This window comes from Pleurodeles waltl, chromosome 7 (genome assembly GCF_031143425.1).
Source record: "Pleurodeles waltl isolate 20211129_DDA chromosome 7, aPleWal1.hap1.20221129, whole genome shotgun sequence".
Taxonomy (NCBI): Eukaryota; Metazoa; Chordata; class Amphibia; order Caudata; family Salamandridae; genus Pleurodeles; species Pleurodeles waltl.
The window spans coordinates 1,046,915,810-1,046,938,667 of NC_090446.1; the positions used below are offsets into that span (position 1 = coordinate 1,046,915,810).

General features: G+C 45.1%; 1 protein-coding gene and 1 long non-coding RNA gene across 2 annotated transcripts in view; one reads left to right on the top strand and one right to left on the bottom strand.

Moving 5' to 3' along the window:
* Nucleotides 1–22,858, top strand: part of PITPNC1 (phosphatidylinositol transfer protein cytoplasmic 1) — an 864,322-nt gene that overhangs the window by 409,817 nt on the left and 431,647 nt on the right. The window lies entirely within an intron of this gene.
* Nucleotides 1–22,858, bottom strand: part of LOC138245892 (uncharacterized) — a 253,384-nt gene that overhangs the window by 94,250 nt on the left and 136,276 nt on the right. Inside the window, exon 2 of the long non-coding RNA XR_011194183.1 lies at nucleotides 1,832–2,102. This is a non-coding gene — a long non-coding RNA (uncharacterized lncRNA). The remainder of the gene's footprint in view (nucleotides 1–1,831; nucleotides 2,103–22,858) is intronic.

The window sequence follows — 22,858 nt, forward strand, 5'->3', positions numbered from 1 at the left end:
TGATTAGCAAACATTACCATGACGTCATGTAGGCCCCAGCAACAAACTACATCAAAGTGCCACCTAAATGTACTATACCATATGCATGCATGCCATCTGAACTGTCAACAGTTGCCCTCAGGAAAATCAGATCTCAGACAACTACAATTACATGGGTGAAGTTGTACAATCACAGTAACCATTGAACCAGTAGGAGACCACATCACCATCAATACTTTGCCTCATGGAGCATACCTCAGTTACCTGTTGTCATACAATAGTAGGCCAGTGCCAAGTTCCTTCCCACAGATCCCACACAAAGCCATGCAGACATCTATTTGTCACATACACAATGACACACCAATCAGAAAATGATTCTCCAAAAACCTGACACGTTGCTGACAGCAATACAGTAGCGTGATGAAGGTGACATGGAAATTCTCATGTCACACTGGAAACATATAAACAATCAACACTTCACCATGTGTAATATGTCCTAATAAAGTCATAGGGGTAGTACTAATGTTGCTCAGATATGCTACACATTTGACATGGAAATGTACATTGTAGACAACATGTGCAAATTGTCAGGGATATATGTCTCTAAAATCCACAACACAATGAACCAGAAAGCTACAGGGAAATTACCTCTAATGTCTGGCACCCCTTAGAATGACATACTCTGATTGCATCAGTAGATGCATAAATCCTTTGTATGTTGGAGAGGCCCAGAGATTTTCAAGTATTTGTAGAAGGCCCTCAACATGTTGCCCAATGGGAAGCTGCATCACTTTATCCATTTTGGTCCTTCAAACCCAGATGTCTGTGGATGAATGGTTGTAACCAACCACATGTGATGCCAACATAACTGCAAGTCAATCCACGATGCACCCCAACAGCCAGGTAACGATCCTTCCCTGTTATACATGTGTAGTGCACTTTGCCACATGATGCTACATCAATGGCATGGAAATGTACATTGTGTATAAAAACCCTGTTCATATCAGTCATGTCCCTCAATGCTATTGCAGTTGTACATGCCAAATGACATACTATGACGGATGAGGGTATGTGTAAGCCAACAATCAATGGTGACACACTCCTGTCTGTGGCAGCACATGAATTGTAGCCCCATTGCAAATGTCCTATTATAAACACAGGTTGGCATGCACATATATGTGAGGGAATACAAAAATCATCACATGAACATAGGTAGACCATGCATGGAACAGCAGTGCCAACGTTTTGTCAAAAGGGACACATGCTAACGTGTAGACATGAGGAATGTTGGCAACAGTGATGGCACATAAATCATGTCAATGGACATTCCCCACTTACCAAGGGGAAGTCTTGATCTGTAGCTGCACCCAAAGAACAATGTAAGCTCTGTCACATGTATGATGGGCACCTTCACATGACAAGTGAGGCACCAGCACTCGTCACACACTGAAGAAAAGTGGCCTCTAGGAGCAGATGCACGTTTACTCATTGACCAGACACATAGCTGATATTGATCCATCACTTCTTTTTCTTTGGCCTCTAACACTGAGCAGTTGTGGTCTGTAGTGTACAATTTACATCTACTTCAACAACAAATATTACTTGATTGATCAATGTACACAACCATGTTTTCTCCCTGGAGAGCAAATTGTTTATGGATTCTATCCAGTTGTGTCCTAGATCCCTGGGCTAACAGGCAAGGCACATTAGTATGCACCACATTACATATGTACACAAACAGTTACTCATTTACTGTGTCACACATGGCCCACCACCAATCATCAGTGAGAGATGTCAGAACCGAGCACATCAACTTGGCAATTTGACAGGCAGGAATATACCCTGTACTTACACCCTTGTTGCTGCTGTGCTCTCCTCAAATGCCCATGAAGGTCAGGGTACACCACTGCTAGGATGCAGGACATTACAGGGGTCATGGTCCGACGTGCGCCCTGCCCATGTTGGGAGGAAAGCCCCAGCTAGAACTCTGTGATCTTCTGGGCCCAGCGTCTCAGGTCCTCCCAACTCTTGCAACAGTGGGCACTCTGCCAGCTGTGGATCCCCAGGGTCTGCACCTTCCAGGTGACGGCTCACCAAATCACCTTCTTGTGATGGGCGTTGACCTGTATGGATGCAAGAGACAAACCAAGCCCAGATGGTTGTGTCACACAGGTCAGAAACACCAAGAAAAAAATGGTAAATGTGTCAACATACCGCACGTGTAAAGCACACATGCCAATAAGTACAGGGACATGTTGTATCCATCTGCAGACTAACCACTACCCTGCTCTTGGCCTAAAATGACTAAGCAAGCCTACTCACATCAGGCAGCCCAGGCTCCAGCAACATGTACTCTGATGTGAGCCACACTGAAACATTACACACCAATGTGGCTTCTGAAGGGTAAACTCCTTAGGCCTGACTGGACCAACACATTTGCACTTTACAAGACTGACTTCAATAGAGCAGATTTCACCCTTACTCTTGAGTGAAAAGACAATAAAGGGGCTGACATGGTGAGTACAGAAAGTGTCTTCCCTGTGCATATATGGACATGTGGCCTACCAAATGCAGACTCATGCCACTTCAGGGTGGGTTTCTGTAGTATGTACCTATACCACAGGACACTCCTTTGGACATATGTGTCTAAACTACAGTGATGGGATCCAACATACAAAGGTATAAATTGGACAATGTCTGTTATGTAACCAAGTTACTGAGTCAAATGTCATAGTCTCCCAGGAATCTACAAACTGTCTGCACAGTGGGTCTGTCACTTGTGCAATAAGCTTGTAAAGGACAAATATGACTTCTGTGAAGGTGACAACTAAGCTGTGGGAGTAAGGGACCTGTCATGAGTCAAAGACACACATTGACAATGATGCAAAATACACTTATCCAATAGTTCTGGGATTTACCTCTGTCCCAATTCCTAATCTAGTCAATGGACTGAGGCATTCAGTACAAGTGTTGCAACTAGAGCCTCATATTGGCCACATGCCAGGATCTGCTAGTGTACAGGGAGTGGGCACAACCACAGTTGCATAGTCACAGTGACTCACTCTGGACTATGTCCCATGCTGGGAGATACATTTGCTAGGCCCTGTCTCTGCAGGCTGAGATCACCGAACCTACATGACATTTCCATCATTTCCATACATGACCGTACATCATGTGGCCATCAGCAATGTAGCATATGTGGCAGCATGAAGGGCACAGTGAGTCATGAGATGCCTTTCAGACAGCAGTTTGGCAAGGCCAGATGTGAGGTGAAAGATCTGTGGCACAATACACATTGCTTACAAGTTCCTCAAATGTCTCAGACAAGATGCATAGACAGCTCATGCTGTCATGCACATACATGTTGTTTAACATTTAAAACCACCATAAACAAATAATTGTCATTGTTATTGGAGGGCAGTAAAGCCTCTTTGCCCAGTTATGTGCATCCAACAGAAGGTGGATATAGAATCCCCAAAAACATCACACAACACAATGTGAATGAATTCAACCCATAGTACCAGTAGCAAATACCTGCACCATGTACATCCCATTGATACCACACAGACTGCAACAACAGGCACACAAGCATTCTTACTGGCTCACAGGGGCACAGTGTAGCCTGTGATGAGAAAAAGGATGGGGTTGAAAAGAGTCAGTTGTACCAATGAGGTACCAGCTCCTCTGACCAGAGCGGCCTGGCTCCGGCACGTAGGTACCCCCCATGGTATTCCCTTTGGAGTGAGTGTGACTACAAGGGAAAACCCCTCCCCGGCATTAGCCAGACCAGAAGCAAATCGCCCCCTACCCCTTGACCTACCCCACCGTGAACTACCCGTTCAGGTAGGCCATTCATTATCCACTTTGAGCACTCCACTTACTGCGTGTGCTCTGACCCTGACGAATGCCCCTGACCTACCAGCACCTAGTGAGGGCAGAAACATGTTGGTCATCCATTTTTCATTTTAGACTCCAGGAGACATTACTCTCTAACGAGCCTCTTCCCCTTGTTTTTAGTCTTACCAGCATGCACCTATATTAAAACTAGCAGCAACTATCGGTGACATGCTTGGTAATTTTATTACTCACCTCATCTGGATCTAAGTAACTATCCAGTCAATTTAATTTCAGTACTCCCTCTGGTTCTTTTAACCAAGAGGTTGAGTCCGCCCAAGCAGTATCATCTTGCTTGGGTGGGGCTAGGTGGTCATATGATGAAGCATGACACTATTATGTGTGTGAGACCACCTAGTCCGTAAGGGAAATTCCCCCTTCCCCTGTAGGACAACACAGCACCCCCCTGCCTGGATATTCTCCAACAATGACTCCCCTGCTTTAGGATCCAAAGCAACCTAACCAATACTGGACACCGATATAAGACTGACCCAGTCTTACCTTCGGTTCCCTACTACCCCACACCTTCAGTGATTATATAGAGCCATAGAGCTGTACATCCAGGGGAAGGACCTCCCTCACAAGCTTCTCCAGCTCCTCTGGAGAGAAGGCAGAGGCCCTTTTACCTGTTGGATGTGGCATGATTGTTCCCAGAGGTGGCACACAGCAGCTGAAGTGGTGGAGGGGTTGCTGGCAGCAGTGTCAGGAGTCAAGTGACTGATATTGCACAGTGCAGCGCAGACTTAAGCAATGTGCGTAGTCATCTCTGTTGACAGACACAGCTATTGGGCCACGACCGCCACAAGCTAGAACATTGTCCTATGGCTGTGTCCACCACGGTTAGAACCGCCTACCGCACTGGAGGTTCCTGATGTCCAGTGGAGCTGGTCAGGCATCTGCCATTTTGGCAGCTTGATACGCTTTAAATGGCCCTATAAAACTTTTCACAACAGCAATATATGTTTCATAGCATTAGAAACATCCTGAATCTGTCTTGTTGTGTAGGTCCGACTACACAACCACCAGTGCGGTATGTTGCAGGGCACAGATGGCATAGGACGGTGGTTCACCACCACTAACAGTATTTTTGGTAGTCGTAAAATACAGTCACATTTTAAGGGGCAAAAGGGTAGCAGATAATTGGGTGTCGACCAAATCCGTGTTGTGGATACGTGTTGACAACCAATGGGCTCACATTTAACCCTTGTGTAGTTTCCAGCTGTGGTGTGTACTGGGTATCATGCCTATCCAGTCAGAAATGCTTTTTCACATGATATTGTTGGCATGCATCATATATGTTGCTGTGGACAGTTAGAAATGGGGTTCCTGGTTGGCTAGGGTATGCACCTCAGCCAGGCAGAAACCACCACTCTAGTCAGGGCGAGTAAGTTACACACCAAAGATAACCTGTGCTCACCTCCGGTAGATTGACTCAGAGCAGTCAGACATTTCCCCAGAGGTCATGTGTAAAGCGCTTGCACAGCACACTCCCACCACTGACACCATAAATACACTTCAAAAAGAGACTCCTCACAGGATTAGAAAAATTTAAAGTGTCTTATATTGTATATATATCTCAAAGTTTAACAACAACATAGCCCATAAGTATCGTGCAGAGAATCCCAGTCCTACATATACATCATAGGTCGAAATAGCATAAAACATAATTCTTGCACACAGCATACAAGGACTGAGATATTAGCTACTCCTCTGGTAATACAACGACCCACATGACATGCTTCTTATCACCAAATCTTAACCACAGTGCACACCCTGAAATCACTGTCAAGGCACTGATTATCTTAGTATAGGAACACAAACGACATTCAGTCAGGGCAAGAAACATCACAGTAGCCAGAGGCACATGAGTACCACTGTTACCCTAAAACACATAGAGTGCAGTCCACTGGTGCTTTTACTAAAATCTATATAGTAAATAGGCACCTGCGAACCTTTTACTAGCAATACGGTTAGAGATACTCAACATGCCCAGTTCCTAAGAATTGACCCCACGGAGATCAGATGGGGGTGAGGGGTGGTGGGGGTGAGGGAGGGAGGGAAACCTTCTACAGTGGGGGGGTCCCCCACTCTTGAGTTAGTTAGCTGCAGCTGCCCGCGTGCCTTATGAAAGGTGGCAGGTTCTTAACTCCTAAGTGCAGGTTGCTGACAAATTCAAGGGTGCGTCTATTACAGTAATTATGGTAGGCCCACGCTTCCCCTAGGGAACCACTTCCCTTGTGAGCCAGACGGTCCGTTGTGGAAAATGTGCCTGCGTGCCTGCTCCAGGATTTACGATAGTTCCCTGTCAGGAGCGTGACTGCAGGCTAGGGGAGATGTGCGCAATCCTTGACGTCACGCGGTGCTGGCGGTCCACCTACAGTCAGTCCTTGGACCTCGCGGATAGTTGCCACAGGGTCTGCTGTAGAGAGGATGGGGAGTTGGCCCGGTGCTGGCAATATCCAATTGAGTGGCACCCAACGGCCCAAGGCAGGGGGCGCTGTGTGTGGGGTCAGGGGAAAAACCCCAGAGACGCTGCACCCAGTCTCTTCGGTCACAATGCAGTACGCTCACAGGCAGGCCAGAAGCAGCAATCCTCACGCACCAGTGCCCCAGGCAGAGGTATTTAGTGCAGCGCACACAAGGATCCAGGAGCAGAATAAGGCAGTGTAACCATAAGTTGAAGCGCTCTTCCTGCACCATGCAACAACCGGTAAAGAAAATTGTAGCGCTCTTCAGGTGCTAGAGTTGTAGGGAGACCAGGAACAAAACCAGCACCCCCTCCCCCACACACTGGGCTGCCTGGGAGAGTCAATGGGGCACACAGGACCAGGCTGGCCAGCACATCAGGGAAAACAGTGGCGATTCTTCCTGGCAATCCAGCAGTGCCAGGAAAGTCCAAGTCAGGGAGTACTGGCAGCAGGGCAACATACAGAAGAGCAGTCCAGATGAGTCCTTTGTGTAATCCAGTAGTCCTTCTGACAGAGGTTCGGTCCCAGTTCCAAGAAAGTTCTCTAGCAATCAGCCCCTCTACATATACTCAGAAATGCCCTTGTTCAGGGGGTAACTTCAAAAGAGCCCTTTCAAGTGAAGCACAAGACCCTTTCAATCCAGCCCAGTCTCCAGACATCAATAGGGATGTCTAGGTCCATTGTGTGAGGTCAGGACACAGCCTATTCACATGTAAGGTATGAACGACCCTCCCTCTCCCCAGCCCAGGAAGACTATCAGTATTCAGATGCCTCTTCTGTCACACATAAACCCTCCTGTGTGATGGCTGTCTGGAAAGCATGCACCAAGTGGAGCTGTCACACTGCCGCAGAGCACAGAGTCATAAGCACATAGAAATGCCTACTTTCTAAAAGTGGCATTTCTACAATGGTAATAAAAATCCACCTACATCTATAATCAGGATTTCTCACTACCATTCCAAACATGCCCACGCTACTCCTCATAGATCAGAATATACCACTTAGACATCTGGCAAGTCATTTTCAATGCAATCCTATGAGAGGAGCAACAATCACAGTAGTGAGAAACTAAATAGACTGTTTGTCACTACTAGGACATGGAACAAATAAAAACGTCCTACTTTTCACATACACAGCACCCTGCTCATGGGGCTACCTAGAGCCTAATTTAGGGGTGACTTAGGTGTAGTAAAAGGAGTTTAGACCTTGACAAGTGGTTTGGCTTGCCAAGTCAGTGTGGCAGTAAACTGCACACGCAGGCCCTGCAGTGGCAGACTTGAGACAGGTTTGAAAGGCTACTTCTGTGGGTGGCGCAATCTGTGCTGCGGCCGGGACTTACGGGTAAATTAAATAAGCACAACAGGTGTAAACCAATTATACCAAGTTGTAGGGGAGAGAGCACATGCATGTTAGCACTGATTAGCAGTGGTAAAGTGCCCAGAGTCCTAAAGTCAACAAAAAGAGGTCAGAAAAAAAGGAGGAAGGCAAAAGGTTTGGGGATGACCCTGCAAAAAGGGCCAGGTCAAACAGACACACTGACAAATGTTACAAATCATGTCTTGTCACACATAGTTACCCTGGGAGAGGGAGGATGTGACAACCTTCTGTCCACCATCCACTGCCAGACCTTCAGACCATGGAGGAATGCCACGTCATCCAGTTATACCGTCTGAATAGGCAAACTATAGTGGACTTATGCCGTCAGTTGCAGCCAGATCTGATGCCAGCTAACAGTAATCCAACCTTCATACCACCCATTGTACAAGTCATGTCAGTATTGCACTTCCTGGCCACAGGGTCCTTCCAACATACAGTGGCCTTGTCTGCTGGTATGTCCCAATCTATTTTCAGTCTGGTGTTGAAGGATTTCCTATCAGCAATGTTGAAACACATTGACAGTTATATCAGGTTCCCCAGACTTGAGGATTTAGCTAATGTGACAGATGACTTCTATGGTTTTGCCCACCTCCCACATGTGATGGGGGCCATTGATGGCACACATGGTGGCTTGGTGCCACTGCAGGCCATTGAACAAGTATATTGCAACAGTAAGAACTTCCATTCCATCAATGTGCAAGTTGTCTGTTTGGCGAATCTCTGCATCTCGAATGTGTGTGACTGTTATACAAGATCAGCACATAATTACTTCATAGTGCGCCATACCCCAGCTGATGTCACAACTGCAACCTGAGAGGGCCTGGCTGGCTGGTAAGTCGTCACGTCTGTCCTGATTGTGTGTGAGCAAGGTAAGGTGCTACAGTCATGAACTGAGTGACTCATTGTTGCACCTATGTCCCATTCCTTAACAGGAGACTCAGCATATCCACACTGTCCTTGGTTGTTGATGCCGCTGAGGAATCTTCTTACACCAGGGGAAGTCTGCTTCAGTGAGGCCATTGGAAGAACATGGCAGCCAGTGGAACGGCCTTTTGGGATCCTGAAGGCCATATTGAGCTGTCTGGACAAGACTGGAGGAGCCCTCCTGCACTCACCCGGGAAAGTGGGTCAGATCACTGCTGCATGCTCCAAAACATCGCCCTGCAGAGGAATATCCCATACATCCCAGAGGAGGGGGAGCCTGCAGTTCTACCAGGTGAGAATCCTGGCATGCCAACTGAGGATGACCGTGATGAAGAAGAAGGAACCGTCTTGCGAGAAGATCTCATCCACTGCTTCTCATAAGTGTAAGTATGTCATGTGATGTTATGACTGTGACTGTACAATGAACTGTAGTTGTGAGAATGTGTGGAGTTGAGTGTTTTGGAAACATCTAGGGAGCTGATACTCTGCAATATTCAGCCAAATGCTGATTGATTAGATAGCTCTTGACACATCCCTACCTTGATGATGTTGCTTTGTTTGTGACAGATTTATTGCAATGTACTTGGTTTTCCAGATGCTTGCTATGTTACTTGTGTCATATGTGTGGTTTCTAGCCTATACTTCTTGGTTTGGTCGTTGTACAGGTACCTTCACCATGACATCTGGCATGGCACATGTGGGAATTTCAGAGTTGTGACATTGGTATGTGATGCTGTTCTGACATACGAAGCGGACATGAATTGTTCCAGATAATGTAGGTCATTCACAAGGCCTGACATATCTATGTGGCTAAATATGAAATCAAAATCAGCAGACAATGAGTCAGTGAAGAGTGACTTTATTGTGAAGCTATAACTAACAGAAAATATACATGGCATGGCTAAAAAAAAAAAAAATGTGAAAGGGTCAGTCACGGTGAATGAAATCACTGGAGTAGATGCCACACCATTGAGAGTCCAAAGTCCAGAGTACTCCTCCCATTGGAAATGGTAGGTGGTTCAGGATCGGTCCAGAGTGAATGTGTGGCACACAAAGGAGGTCCTTAAGGAAAAGGTGTATTGCTGGCAGTGGTAGGTGTCTTGCCATCTGCACCTCCTGGATTCTTTGCTGTATGTCCCTGCTTGCAGGGGAGAGAGAGGATCAGATGCTACAGAGGCAGGGATGTATATGGCCTGTTGTTCCTCTGGCAAGGTCTCCCTTCTTGTGGCTGGTGCCGATGTTGATGGGACTGCTGTTGGTGAGCTAAAGGAAGGGGTAGATTGGTTTTGAAAAGCTTTGCACAGGGTGGTGAGGAGGCCATGTTGGAACCGTGGGCCTCCATCTGTTCACACATGTCCCTATGCATGTTCCTCCGTAGCTGCTTGATTTCCCGGAGTTTGGTCACTACCTGGCTCATCATGCCATAGACTCCCAAGATGAGGCTGATGATGTCCTGGCCAAGAGCAGCCTCATTGGCCTCACCCCGCTGGCCCACAGCATCCCTCCCGCGCACTCAACCCCCACGGGCCTGAGCCCCTGCCACAGGGTGCCCTCTCCAACTTGTTCCTATACCCTCGTTGTCTGAAGTGTTGCACTGCATCTCAGGATCCAGGACTGGGGGGCATGAGATGATGGACTCTGTCCTAGGTACACAGGTTGGGGACGAATGGTCCTGCCAATGCTGATGAGATGAGCAGGTCAGTTGCACTTTGAAGGATGGAATGGAAATGACATTTTACCACCACTGCAGGCAACAAAATAGAGAGGCAACATATGGCTTTAACCATTTTGGGATGCAGGGAGATCCAGGACTTTGTTGTATATGTGACTGGAGTCATCATGTGCACAGTGCTGTGTCAATGTGTCTGTTGCTGTTACCAATTTGGTGATGCACCTTGAGGCCTTAGGAATACTTGTTGTACACACTGGGCAAGGTGTCATTACTGTCCTCAATAGTTTCATCTTGGGTTAGCAAGCCAAGATAGAGCTAGGTAGACAGACATGTCTCTGATTTGAGCATGATCTGTGCTTGATCTCTACCAGTAAATAAGTAAACCTCATTTGTGAGTTGACAAACAGGGGTCTTTGGGCAAGAGAACACTGGGCTGGTGGTTGGAGTTACCGAAACAGGACCTGCTGGGAGTTGCAGTCAGGTTTCTCCCTCTACTTCCCAACACTTGACAAATGGTATCCTCCCAGGTGAGTAAACTTAATTTGAGAGTTCACTAACAGATGTATTGGGGCAAGTGAACAGTGAGTTGGTATTTGGATTTACTAACACAAGGCCTGCTGGGAGTTGCAGCGAGGTCACTCCCTTTACGACACACCCTATGTAAATGGTATCCTCCCAGGTGAGTACACTTAAGTCAGTTAAGACACAGGTGTAATTGGACAATTGAACACTGAGATGGTGGTTGGAGTTACTGGATTAGGGCCTATTGTGCTTTGCATTCAGATCACTCTCTCTACTACACACACTTGACAAATGGTATCATCCCAGGTGAGTAGACTTCATTTGGGAGTTCACAAACAGGGGTATTTGGACAAGGGACCACTGGGCTGGTGGTTGGAGTTATTGGAACAGGGCCTCCTGGGAGTTGCAGTTAGGTCACTGTCTCTACTATACACACTTGACAAATGATATCCCCCCCAGTTGCGTACACTTCATTTGGGAGTTCACAAATGTGTATTTGTACAAGTAGCCACTGGGCTGGTGGTTGGGGTTACTGAAACAGTGGCCTCTGGGAGTTGCAGTCAGGTCACTCTCTCTACTACACAAACTTGACAAATGTTATGCCCCCCAGGTGTGTAGATTTCATTTGGGAGTTGACAAACAGGGGTCTTTGGACAAGAGAACACTGGGCTGCTGTTTGGAGTTACAAAAACATGGCCTGCTGGGAGTTGCAGTCAGGTCACTCCCTCTATTCCTCAACGCTTGACAACTGTTGTGTATTGCCTATCTGTATGCAGGCTGAATTTAGGTTTGAGCATACATTTACATTTTGGGCCATAATCATGGATCCTGGAAAGTGTTTTGTTATTGTGAGATTTCCATGCACATTTGGACATACGGCATGTGATGGGCCTCAGTTACTGTGATGTTGGGTCCAACAATACAGATTGACAGTGCTAACGCTCAGATACTCTGGGTATTGAATGCTGGTGAAGCACATGAACAAGACAGTGGCAAAGGCTGAGCTGCAGGCGTTGCAAGACATTGAAGTTTTGTGGCAGTTTTTTTGTTGTAACTTACCAGACTCTACTTCCCCAGGTATTCCTGACAACCTCTCAGGTTGCGGAATGGCTAAGACCTTCTCATCCCAAGCAAAGAGTTGTAATGGGGCACTGGGAAGGCCACCACCTTCTTGGCCTGCAGCTGGTGCCTGAAGACCAGGGAACGTACCTTGCCTCTGAGGTCGTTCCACCTCTTCCTAATGTCCTCCTTTGTGCACCGGGTGGTGCCTACAGCATTCACTCTGCTGACAATCCTGTCCTACATTTCCATTTTCCTACTGAGAGGAGTATGCTGGACTTGTGCTCCAAACAATTGATTTCATCCACTATCACTCTTAACTCATCTTCAGAGATACAGGGATTTTTTTTACAAGTGACATGGTGGACAACAAAAAGAGGGTGACAAGGACTTACTTAACAGGGTAAGTGCAATGGGGTCTGAATGGACAAAAGTGTGTGCAGGGTGTTCTATGGAGTGATGGAAAAAGAGGTGCCTAATCTATGTAACAATCAATATGTGCTGGTTGTGATTCGACTATGCGATTTGTAAAAAGCTCAGTGGTTGGCCGAGGCGCTGGAGGTTGGGTCGCCTAGATACAAGCCACCACACAACTGAGTGTCTGTCTGCCTTTTTTGCTTGGCGGCCAGTGGTCCAGCCCGTGTAACTCATGGTCTGGGGAACCGCCAGCGTGTTTTTTCAAGAACGACAACATGGCGGCCTGCGGGTCCAACCACCAAAGTCGTAATCAGGCCCTAAGTGTGGTGGTAGAAATTTTGAACAGGCAAAGGTGAGAAAAGTATCCACACTAAGAAGATATTGGCAGCTGTGAAATATGAATTTCACACTCTAGTAGCTTTTCCAGCCAAAATCAATGGCTTCTGTAGGAATTCGACCAGCAGCTATCTGGCTTCTACAGAACTTGGGCAGATATAGCCTGCAAACATGACCTGCTGGAGGATTTTAATTTCAGAGACTAAGGGGCTCATTATGACATTGGTGACCCCACCATGGGACCGCAAATTTCCGTGGGGGAAGGAGGGGCCACCATCATGCCGGTGGCACCCCCTCACCCCAGTCGTATTACAATGTTTCCGCTGGTCAGCCCGGGGGGAACAGTGCTACGGTATTCGTCTCGGCTTCCTTAAGGGGGCCAATACCGTAGCACTACAGCAGCCTTGGAATGCGCACTGTCTGAAAACCCGACAGTGCGCATTTCGAGGGTGCTGGGCAGTGTAGTGGTCCTCCTGTGCCCCCAGCACTGGCTTTCTTAGCTGTAATCAGCATGGTGTCACTGAGTTCAGCGTCGCAGTGGCTGAGCAAAACTCAGACCGCCGCCACCCATCGGGAACCACGTCCTTGGACCACCAGATGAATAATGAGGCCCTAAGGCAGAGAATAAAATCTTCAACCGGGACGAACCTGCTTGCCGTATCTGACTTGTGCTCCATTGTGGTTGATTTGAATATGCATCTTTATCCAACTGAACCATGAACAGTGGCAACTGAGTCGCTCTTTACTTTTTCTCTGCTCTTTTTGGCCTAAACCTTAACAAAAGTTATATCTCCGGTTCCCCTTATGTCTTTTTGGTGTCATTTTATTCAATAAATGTTTTTTTTTTTTTCTAAATTAGTTGTAGGATTTTTATTGTGTTATGTTTTGGCTTTTTAATTGTTGTATTATCGCTAAATACTTTGCAGATTTTCCTAAATTAAGCCTGCCTGCTCTCTGTCATAGCTATCCGAGGTTGAGCCCAGGTTTAAAATATTGAAACTGTGTTTTACATTTACAAGTTTGTGGCCTTTCTTCTTGAGATGGACTCCCATTCACCCCAATTAATAATGCTCTCTCTTACAACCTTGTTTTAGATTAGGACTACTGAGATTACCTCAACAGTTGCCATTATTCTGTTAAACAAGATATATGTATGAATAGTGCACAATAAATAACGTTTTATTGTAACATACCAACAGGTATGCTGCTTTCCCTTAAGGACCTTCACTCCTTGACATATGCAGGGGCCCTTTGCCCCTTTTTCTGTGATCATAGTTTATTTAGTAAATAAAGCTTGCAAACTCAACTGACAAAAGAGTACAGATATTTTCATCTACTGCAGGAACTCAGGGAAGCTCACTTGGATTTATTCTTGGTATATCTGTAGCTGACTAACCTCAATGATTTTTTATTTTTTTCCAAATATAACCAGAACCAATAACGGTTTCTTTCTTTAGATGTATTTAGTTGAGATTTTTATATGTTTACAATTGGATAAGCAGAAATCTGAGTAACTTGTATTCTGGTATATAACATCAACTTTTTTCATAGAATTGTCTACAAGTTCTGGAAAACAAACATTGAGCTAGTCCGTTTCTGATTGCATTAGTATGATAGGATAATGGTTAAAACTGCACTTCAGATTGCCCAACTAGATTATTAAAAACCGATTAATGTCTTTAAGGTCCACACCTCCGCCCCATATCGGGATATTGGTTTACTGATGGAGTAAAGATCCAGCCCCAGTGAAGTGACGCTCTGGCCACCCAACCAGTCTCTTCACAGCTGGCATTGAAATTATATTTTCTGCCCTCTCCCCACATGCTAGAAAGGAATGCTCCAGGTAGCCTAAGTGTTGCTTTTGGGTTTTCAAACTGTGAACTTTTGATGTCAACAGGCCACTGTTTATCTTAAAAATGTCTAAGGGCCTGATTACAACTTTGGAGGAGGTGTTAATCCGTCCCAAAAGTGACGGTAAGGTATCGGATATACCACCAGCCGTATTACGAGTCCATTATATCCTATGGAACTCGTAATACGGCTGGTGGTATATCGGTCACATTTGGGACGGATTAACACCTCCTCCAAAGTTGTAATCAGGCCCTAAATTCTTTAAGCTTCTTACAAATGATGACTTGATATATTGAAACATACATTCAGTAAAATACACAGCAGATCTGATCTCAGAGCAAATGTTGCCATTGTGTGCCTCAGTTAATAGAAAACTGCTTTACCATCTAAATGATGTGTGTGAGAAAGTGGATTCTGACCCATAACTCTCATCCTGCACCCTATTCCAGTTTTTTGCTTTTTGACTTCCTACTTTGTGGACCTCTGCTGTAAGTCTCCATAATGGAGTCTCACTCAAGTGAGCTTCTCGTAAAATGGACTGGAGTTGTAGCTATCAGTGTACATCTTTTTAAAATAGGGCGTGCTGCACTGCAGCTAGGGTAAGCGGCTCTGCACTGGTTATGTATGAACATGGATGTACATACCTAGAAAACCGTGTGCAGGCTCAGCAAGGAGATGAATCAGTTGACTTTGGCATGTTAAAACCTTATAAGTCAACAGAAAACCTAAAATGAAATGCCCCCCTTCTTTAAGGCTTTGGGTGAAGAGTGTTTAAAATGCCAGGTGGTAAAGCGTTGAAGTAACATAGACAGCATTTTCTTGGGTTCTAACGTATATTAGGCAACAGTTCTGGCCAATATGTATCATATTTAGTATTTTAATGATTGATATTCAGGTTTTGAACTACTCTGCTCTGTTGCCAACCAGCAAACCAAAGCCTTTCTCTGGTCAGTAGGCCTATTTGAAGGGATCCAGCCTTCTTGTGGGATAGGAAGCAGGGTGAGGAGAAACCTCCAGAAGGTGATTAGCAGCCTCGCTCCGGCAAACCTGGCTAGGCTTGTTTTTCTCTCACAGACAAAAGGTCAGCAGGTGACTTTACTGCACCAGTCACCGCAGGAGTTCCTTTTGACGTTTTGAAGGGAAGACACTAGTTAGAGAACTTTGAAATGGTTGAAATCACCATCTTGGAAATTCTCAGAATGTTGTGTAGGAGTTGGGTGTACAGGGGTGGACCAGTATGTAGGCTGCTTGTGAGAAGTGTCAGTAAGGGGTGATGAGCATTATGTCGCTTGGATAGGAACGTCCACCTTTTAGAGCTCTCCACCACCATTTGGAACCCCCTGCACAAAGGACAAGACATTAAGAAAAATGGAACTACAGAATAGGTATGTGATGAACCGGCTTTATGGTGAGGCCCTGTCTGGAACAGAGAGAGACTCTTAGGACCTATATCCTTGGACTCCAGTGCACACCCTTGCTCCAGAACTATTGCCAATTGCTTGGGTCCACTTGCAATTTGCTTTATTAAGTATTGCTTAATTTCCTGTTCAGTTAATTTTTTATTTCAGGTTCCTTCAGACTTTTTAAAAGGCTTTCAATTACAATACCCGGATACTCTTAACTTGAATATGCAGATTTAATTCTAGAGTCATATGTTATTTGCATAGATCCCTGAGCTGTTTTATAACAAAGACTAATCCTAATAGCAAAATCTTGCCCATTTGCGAATATTGTACATGACTTGACCTGTCTCCTAAATAGATTTCGTCTGTCAAAAGGTCTGGATTGTTGGTGGATGGCAGCTTTTCTTTGGCTTAAAGAGGAGCACAAATCACAAAAGCAGCTGTCGGGTCTCTTGATTTCTTTGAAGTTTATTTCACAGAACATATCTGCAAAATGGAGAGTTCCTCATCTTCTGTTCCCTCTGGTATTCCAGTAATATCAGGTTAGACCAATGCAGGCCAGATACAGTGTGCCTAAGAAGATCTGAAAATATCAAAAAATATACAAGACCAATAATATTACTAAATGTGTACTCATAAGTCAAACTTACTCCTACTTAATAAAGGATACTGTACAGAATCTTCAGCATTCAGAACATAACCCCAATGAAGGTTCGTAGGAAACTGCTGCCACACAATAGCCTATAATTCAGTCCAGGTAAGTAGAAAGAGGTTTTGCTACCAGCAAAGAGTTCGAAATGAAAAGCAGGCAAACAGACATGTAAGTCTCTAATCATTGTATACAAAGTTTAGAAGTGGCATCTTAAATACACGCAAGATGTTACAATCTCTCACGCCTCAGTGGGGAATCAATCTACAGTGGGTATAATGTTGTATATCCCATGTACCCAGAATAAGCTCCATAACGTGTGAGTAAATAATTCATTCATGCTGAACAGATATCTGAGGAATGTATTGAGTTCAGGAAGTTTAAAAAACATAAAACATAATTACTGTGACAAACTGATGGTCCTATTTAATCTGAAACGATTAGGATCGCTAATAACCTGCTTTTTGAAGATGACCTAGATTCTAACATGTTTGACCCACTTGTTTTATACACTTTAACTTTTCCTGTGTCTGATACGCATAACCACTATTGTCATTTTCAAGACAACAGTTGTGAAGCTATTCCCTAACAGTAGTGTTTGGGTTTTCTCATAGTAGGATGGTGTTACTACTTGTTATATACATATTTTTATGAAATCCCACTGAATGAACTAATTGAAGCACAGTGAATAATTGGTATTGAATACAGGAAGTCAGTTCTAACTGGAAATAGTGGTTTTTCAATTCATGGAATGGAATTTAGCCTTTAATTTGTTGTTTAACTAGTTTGCCTGAATGTCTGCTTTTTCAAAATTAGGAGTATAACACAGAATCGAAACTCTAATTGCATTTGTGTCACATATTTAATTATGGAACCCTGCAGCCTGTCGGTAATTTGGGTCCACTGCAGGATAAGGCCAGGTGACGGCTTCACATTCACACGTGGTTGATAGAAAAAAGGCTTAAACGGAACAAAAATACCCAACTATTGTTTTCTGACTGAAAAGTTCTCTAAATGTAGTATTTTGTGATATCAGTTGCTAAGAATTTCTTCATACTAACGACAATCTCGGATTTAAATAAATAGGGGGTCATTCTGACCCTGGCGGCCGGTGACCGCCAGGGTCACCGACCACGGGAGCACCGCCAACAGGCTGGCGGTGCTCCCAAGGGCATTCTGACCGCGGCGGTTCTGCCGCGGTCAGAAAGGGTAAACCGGCGGTCTCCCGCCGGTTTACCGCTGCCCCATTGAATCCTCCATGGCGGCGGAGCGCGCTCCGCCGCCATGGGGATTCAGACACCCCCTACCGCCATCCTGTTCATGGCGGGAAACCCGCCATGAACAGGATGGCGGTAGGGGGTGCCGCGGGGCCCCCGTAAGAGGGCCCCACAAAGTATTTCAGTGTCTGCTTTGCAGACACTGAAATACGCGACGGGTGCAACTGTACCCGTCGCACCCCTGCAACTACGCCGGCTCAATTCTGAGCCGGCGTCCTCGTTGCAGGGGCATTTCCGCTGGGCCGGCGGGCGCTTTTGTGGAGTGCGCCCGCCGGCCCAGCGGAAATGTTTGAATGGCCGCCGCGGTCTTTTGACCGCGGTGCGGTCATTTGTCGGCGGTACCTTGGCGGACGGCCTCCGCCGTCCGCCAAGGTCTGAATGACCCCCATAGTGTTTAAATTAATTATTAAGAAATAAATAGACAATTACCCCACTATAAATTACTAATTCTGATTAGTACTTCCTATGAAGCAGCAAACCTTTATTAATGATGAATATCCCACTTTATATTCAGAAGAGGACCTGCAATCTGCATGTGAACTGTGCTGATTCATAGTTGGACTCCTGTGTCTCATCAGCTAAGCCTAGGTGTGTGGACACATCTAGAAATGTCATTCAGGTTGTGTTGTCTTTTCAGTACACTCACATTGACCCAGCTCCATTATCTTTCTAATGTAAGACAGAGTGAGATGTCTCAGTCCACTACTATTTGCAGGCAGGAATGGCAGGTGCATGCTGTGACTTGAAGGCTAATGAAAAGTAGTAGGGTCGATGAAAAAGCCAGACAGTGAAGGGTGGAGGCCTGAGATAAATACAATGACAGTGCAAAGGTAGGACATTCAAGAAGCGTTGTAGATCAGCATCTATGCCTGTGCTGATCTGTATACTTAATTGTACAGGTTTTTGATTTCAGCATTGCTTACCACAATTTGTCACCCATGGCAGCATCTCTCTGACAGGCCACTGCAATTTCCTCTTATGAAGGAACTGCATATTCCTATCGGGAAATATAGAGCTTACTTGAGGAAACCATCTTAACCATCTGATTACTTTTAGAAACCAGAGCTGTGGTAAAGAGGCTAGATATTACATGTCTTTTATGCTATATGCAACGTCCTTAATTTTAGTGCTCAGCTTGATTTTAGGTGCTCACACAGTTGGCAGCTAATGTAACTGGGTCAGAGAAATATACAGTGATTTATCCACAGTCACACAATTTTGGTCAAGTGCTTTGCCTTCCGAAACCAGACTGCCCGCTTCAGAGCTTTTGCACAAGAGAACCTGGAAGCAAGCCAGGCAGACATGAAATGGTGGTATGACGAGAATGCCACTCTGGTCGAGTTTCAGCCTGGGCAAAAAGTGTGGGTAATGGCGCCAGTGGAGTCCAGGGCACTCCAAGACAAGTGGACTGCCATTTGAGGTGGTGGGGCGCAAGAGCAAAGTCATCTACCTGTTGGACTTGTGGACTCCTAGGAACCCCTTAAGGGTCCTCTATGTGAACCGTCTCCAACCACACTTTGAGCGGACTGAATTGTCTGTTCTCCTAGCGACAGATGATTTGGTGGAGGAAGAGAGTGAGCCTCTTTCTGTCCTCCTGTCTGCTGGAGAGAAAGATGGGTCTGTGGAGGGAGGGAACTTCTCACCCTCCCTGACCTCAGAAAAACAGAGGGACTGTTGCCAGGTATTGGGTCAGTTTGGCTCCCTGTTCTCCCTGATCCCAAGGGTCACACATTTGTGTATACATGATGTGGACATTGGGGACAGTCCACCCATTAAACAGAAGGTTTACATGGTGACTGATAAGGTCAGGCCTAGCATCAAAGATGAGGTGTCTACGATGTTATCCCTAGGGGTCGTTGCGTTTTCTAGCAGTCCTTGGGCCAGCCCTGTGGTCTTGGTCCCGAAGGCTGCTGCTCCTGGTGCCACCCACAAACTCCGGTTCTGTGTGGACTACCGCGATCTCAATGTTGTCACTAAAACTGACGCGTACCCCATCCCCTGAGCTGATGAGCTCATAGATTGGTTGGGAGCCACCAAATACCTCAGCACGTTTGATTTGACGTCTGGGTTTTGGCAGATTGCCCTAACTGAGGGGGCCAGGGAGAGGTCAGCATTTTCTACTCCAGATGGACACTTCCAGTTTAAAGTGATGTCATTTGGGATGAAAAATGCCCCTGCCACATTCCAGAGGTGGGTCAACCAGGTGTTGACTGGGCTGTATGACTTCAGCGCAGCATACCTGGATGACATTGCAGTGATCAGTTCCACTTGGGAGAAACACTTGCAGCACCTCTGCAGAGTGTTGGAGGCCCTGCAAAAGGCAGGCCTCACTATTAAGGCAAGCAAGTGCCAAATAGGGCAGGGCTCAGTTGTGTATTTGAAGCACCAGGTAGGTAGTGGCCAGGTGGCACTCCTACAGGCACACCATTCTGGCTTGGGAGCCTCCCAAGACCCAGACTGAGGTGAGGTCCTTTTTAGACCTCGCCGGCTATTACAGGAGGTTTGTCAAGGACTATGGTACCATTGTTACCCCCTTGAATGAGTTGACTTCCAAGAAGCAACCAAAGAAGGTGATCTGGACAGAGGTTTGCCAGACCGCTTTTGATGCCCTGAAGACTTCCATGTGCACAGCACCTGTGCTAAAGGCATCTGACTACTCCAAGGAGTTTGTTGTGCAAACAGACGCCTCAGAGCATGGTATAGGAGCAGTACTCTCACAGCTTAATGAAGAGGGCCTAGCTCAACCTGTAGCCTTCGTTAGCAGGAGGTTACTTCCCAGGGAACGTAGGTTGAGTGCAATCGAGCATGAAGCTTTCGTTGTGGTCTGGGTGCTGAAGAAGCTAAGCCCCTACTTGTTTGGGACTCGCTTCCGGGTTCAGAACGACCACAGGCCCCTCAGATGGTTCATGCATATGAGGAGTGAGAATCCAAAACTGTTGAGGTGGTCCATTTCCCTACAGGAGATGGACTTTACGATGGAACATCGCCCTCGCACAAAACACTCCAATGCTGATGGTCTGTCCAGATTCTTCTGCCTTAGTGATGAGAACTCCCATGAGGTTGGGTAGTTGCTCCCCACTTTCAGCTAGTGAGGACACGGAAACTGGAATTAGAGCTCTGAGTTTGTGGTTCCACTGTCTTCAAGTCAGCAGCTTTACATAATCTTCTCCTGAACAGTACTTATTAAGTGGTGGTTTTGTGAACAAAGGTCTAATTGCATTTCATTCACAGTTAAATAATTAAATGTTTGATGTGGGATAACGTGCAGCATGAATTATTTGTTGATTATTAAATATGTGTAATATCAATACTGAGAACCATTGAAAACTTCCCTGCAACTGCTCTTATCAAACAGTCTGGGTAGGATACATTATCTGTATCTCAAATCATCATCTATAGGCCCCAGTGGCTGAGCATTGTATGCACCATAGGTGCATTGGTAGGAACAGAACATTGAAGCTTTGAAAATGAATTTCCATATTTTCAAACAAATAGTTGCTCTAGTGTTATCTGTGGAACCAATGTACTAATAATCACATTTTCCCACTTCACCAGATGATGTGACACTGTTTCAGCTCCTTATTCATTAAGGACCTCATCTTTTTGGAAGGGTGATGTTGAGTTACCTAAAGGTAACTGTGCTTAAATTGGACATTTGGTGTACTCTAATCTATGCCATTTGATGTTTTTTCTTACAAAGGTGACACAATTATAAAGTTAAAAAAGACAGTAGTTAAACATTATTTATAAACCAAAAGGACATTTTGCTTTTCAGAGAGAAGCCTGCTATCTGGAAAATAACAAGAATGTTGGCAAGTGCAGGTGACGTTAGAGATTTTTAGAATAAACAAGTCTGGTTGTAGATTGTCAGGTAGGATTTTACCTGTTGTGTTGAGAGGGAGCTCTGGAATGCTGCCACCGTTTAGTGCAAATTTATTTTCAGCCTTTACTTTATACAAGACACTCCAAAAGAGCAATTTCAATCCAAATACTTGCAAGTAACAACTTGGATTGTGTCTGTGTGTAGGAATGCAGAATAGTTATCAGACGTGGTGAAGGATATATAAAGTAATAGTTACATCCACAGTTGGTTTTGGATTAAAATATAGTAAACAAATATATTATTCTTTTTAATATCTTGGTTGCCAATTAAAATGGTGAAATTGGATTTATCTGCTCTGGTGAATTGCTAGAATTCTAATTTAGCTACCAGTACTTCTACACACATGTTGATGGGATGTCTGAAGTTATTACCCCTTTGGGTCAGAACTGTACAACACACAGAGCTAATTAGAAGTGTATAATTGAATGGATGTATTTTAATGGCTTTATTTTGTTATATTTTCTTACTAAAAGTAAGGTTGCATATGGCAAGACATCATGGATTATAAGATCCTTCATTCTAGCTAAGATGTATATTTTAAGGGAACGGACATCTGAGGTAGCTCCTGTAGTTGAAAATTGGAAGGTGAGAGAAGCTCCATTTTAAGTAATTGGAAGTGAAGGGCTACATTTTTCATAAGGTTAATGTATTGGACAGATTCTTTTCAAAATTCTGATATATTTGGGGACCTCATTGCCATCATGCATCTAATGATTAACAGCAACAGAGCCACCATACAGTTGTGTTCTTGAACTTCTACGCATGCATTGTTGTCAACCAAAGTTGAGTGTTTCTGTTTCTCTCACAATGGACTTATATGTTCCTCCTTTGGCTAGATTGCAGCTAATACATGAAACATTCATGTACCATACAGATGCAAGCACGCCAATAGTAAACACACTGGCTCCACTATTCTTAAAAAAGATAAGTGGAATGATTATTTTATTTGTTTGCTCGATTCTTGCATGCTTTATCAACTGGTCCCTCCTCACTGAAGTCCACGGTGTACTCACCGGCACCCAGGAGCGCTTAACAAATTTAAATGCTTTGGAGGTCTTATGATGTTTGTTGTTAATTTTGCTACTTTGTAATACATTTTTAAGGATATTCCATAAAAAATGAAGTACCTCTGTTCTGTACGATATCA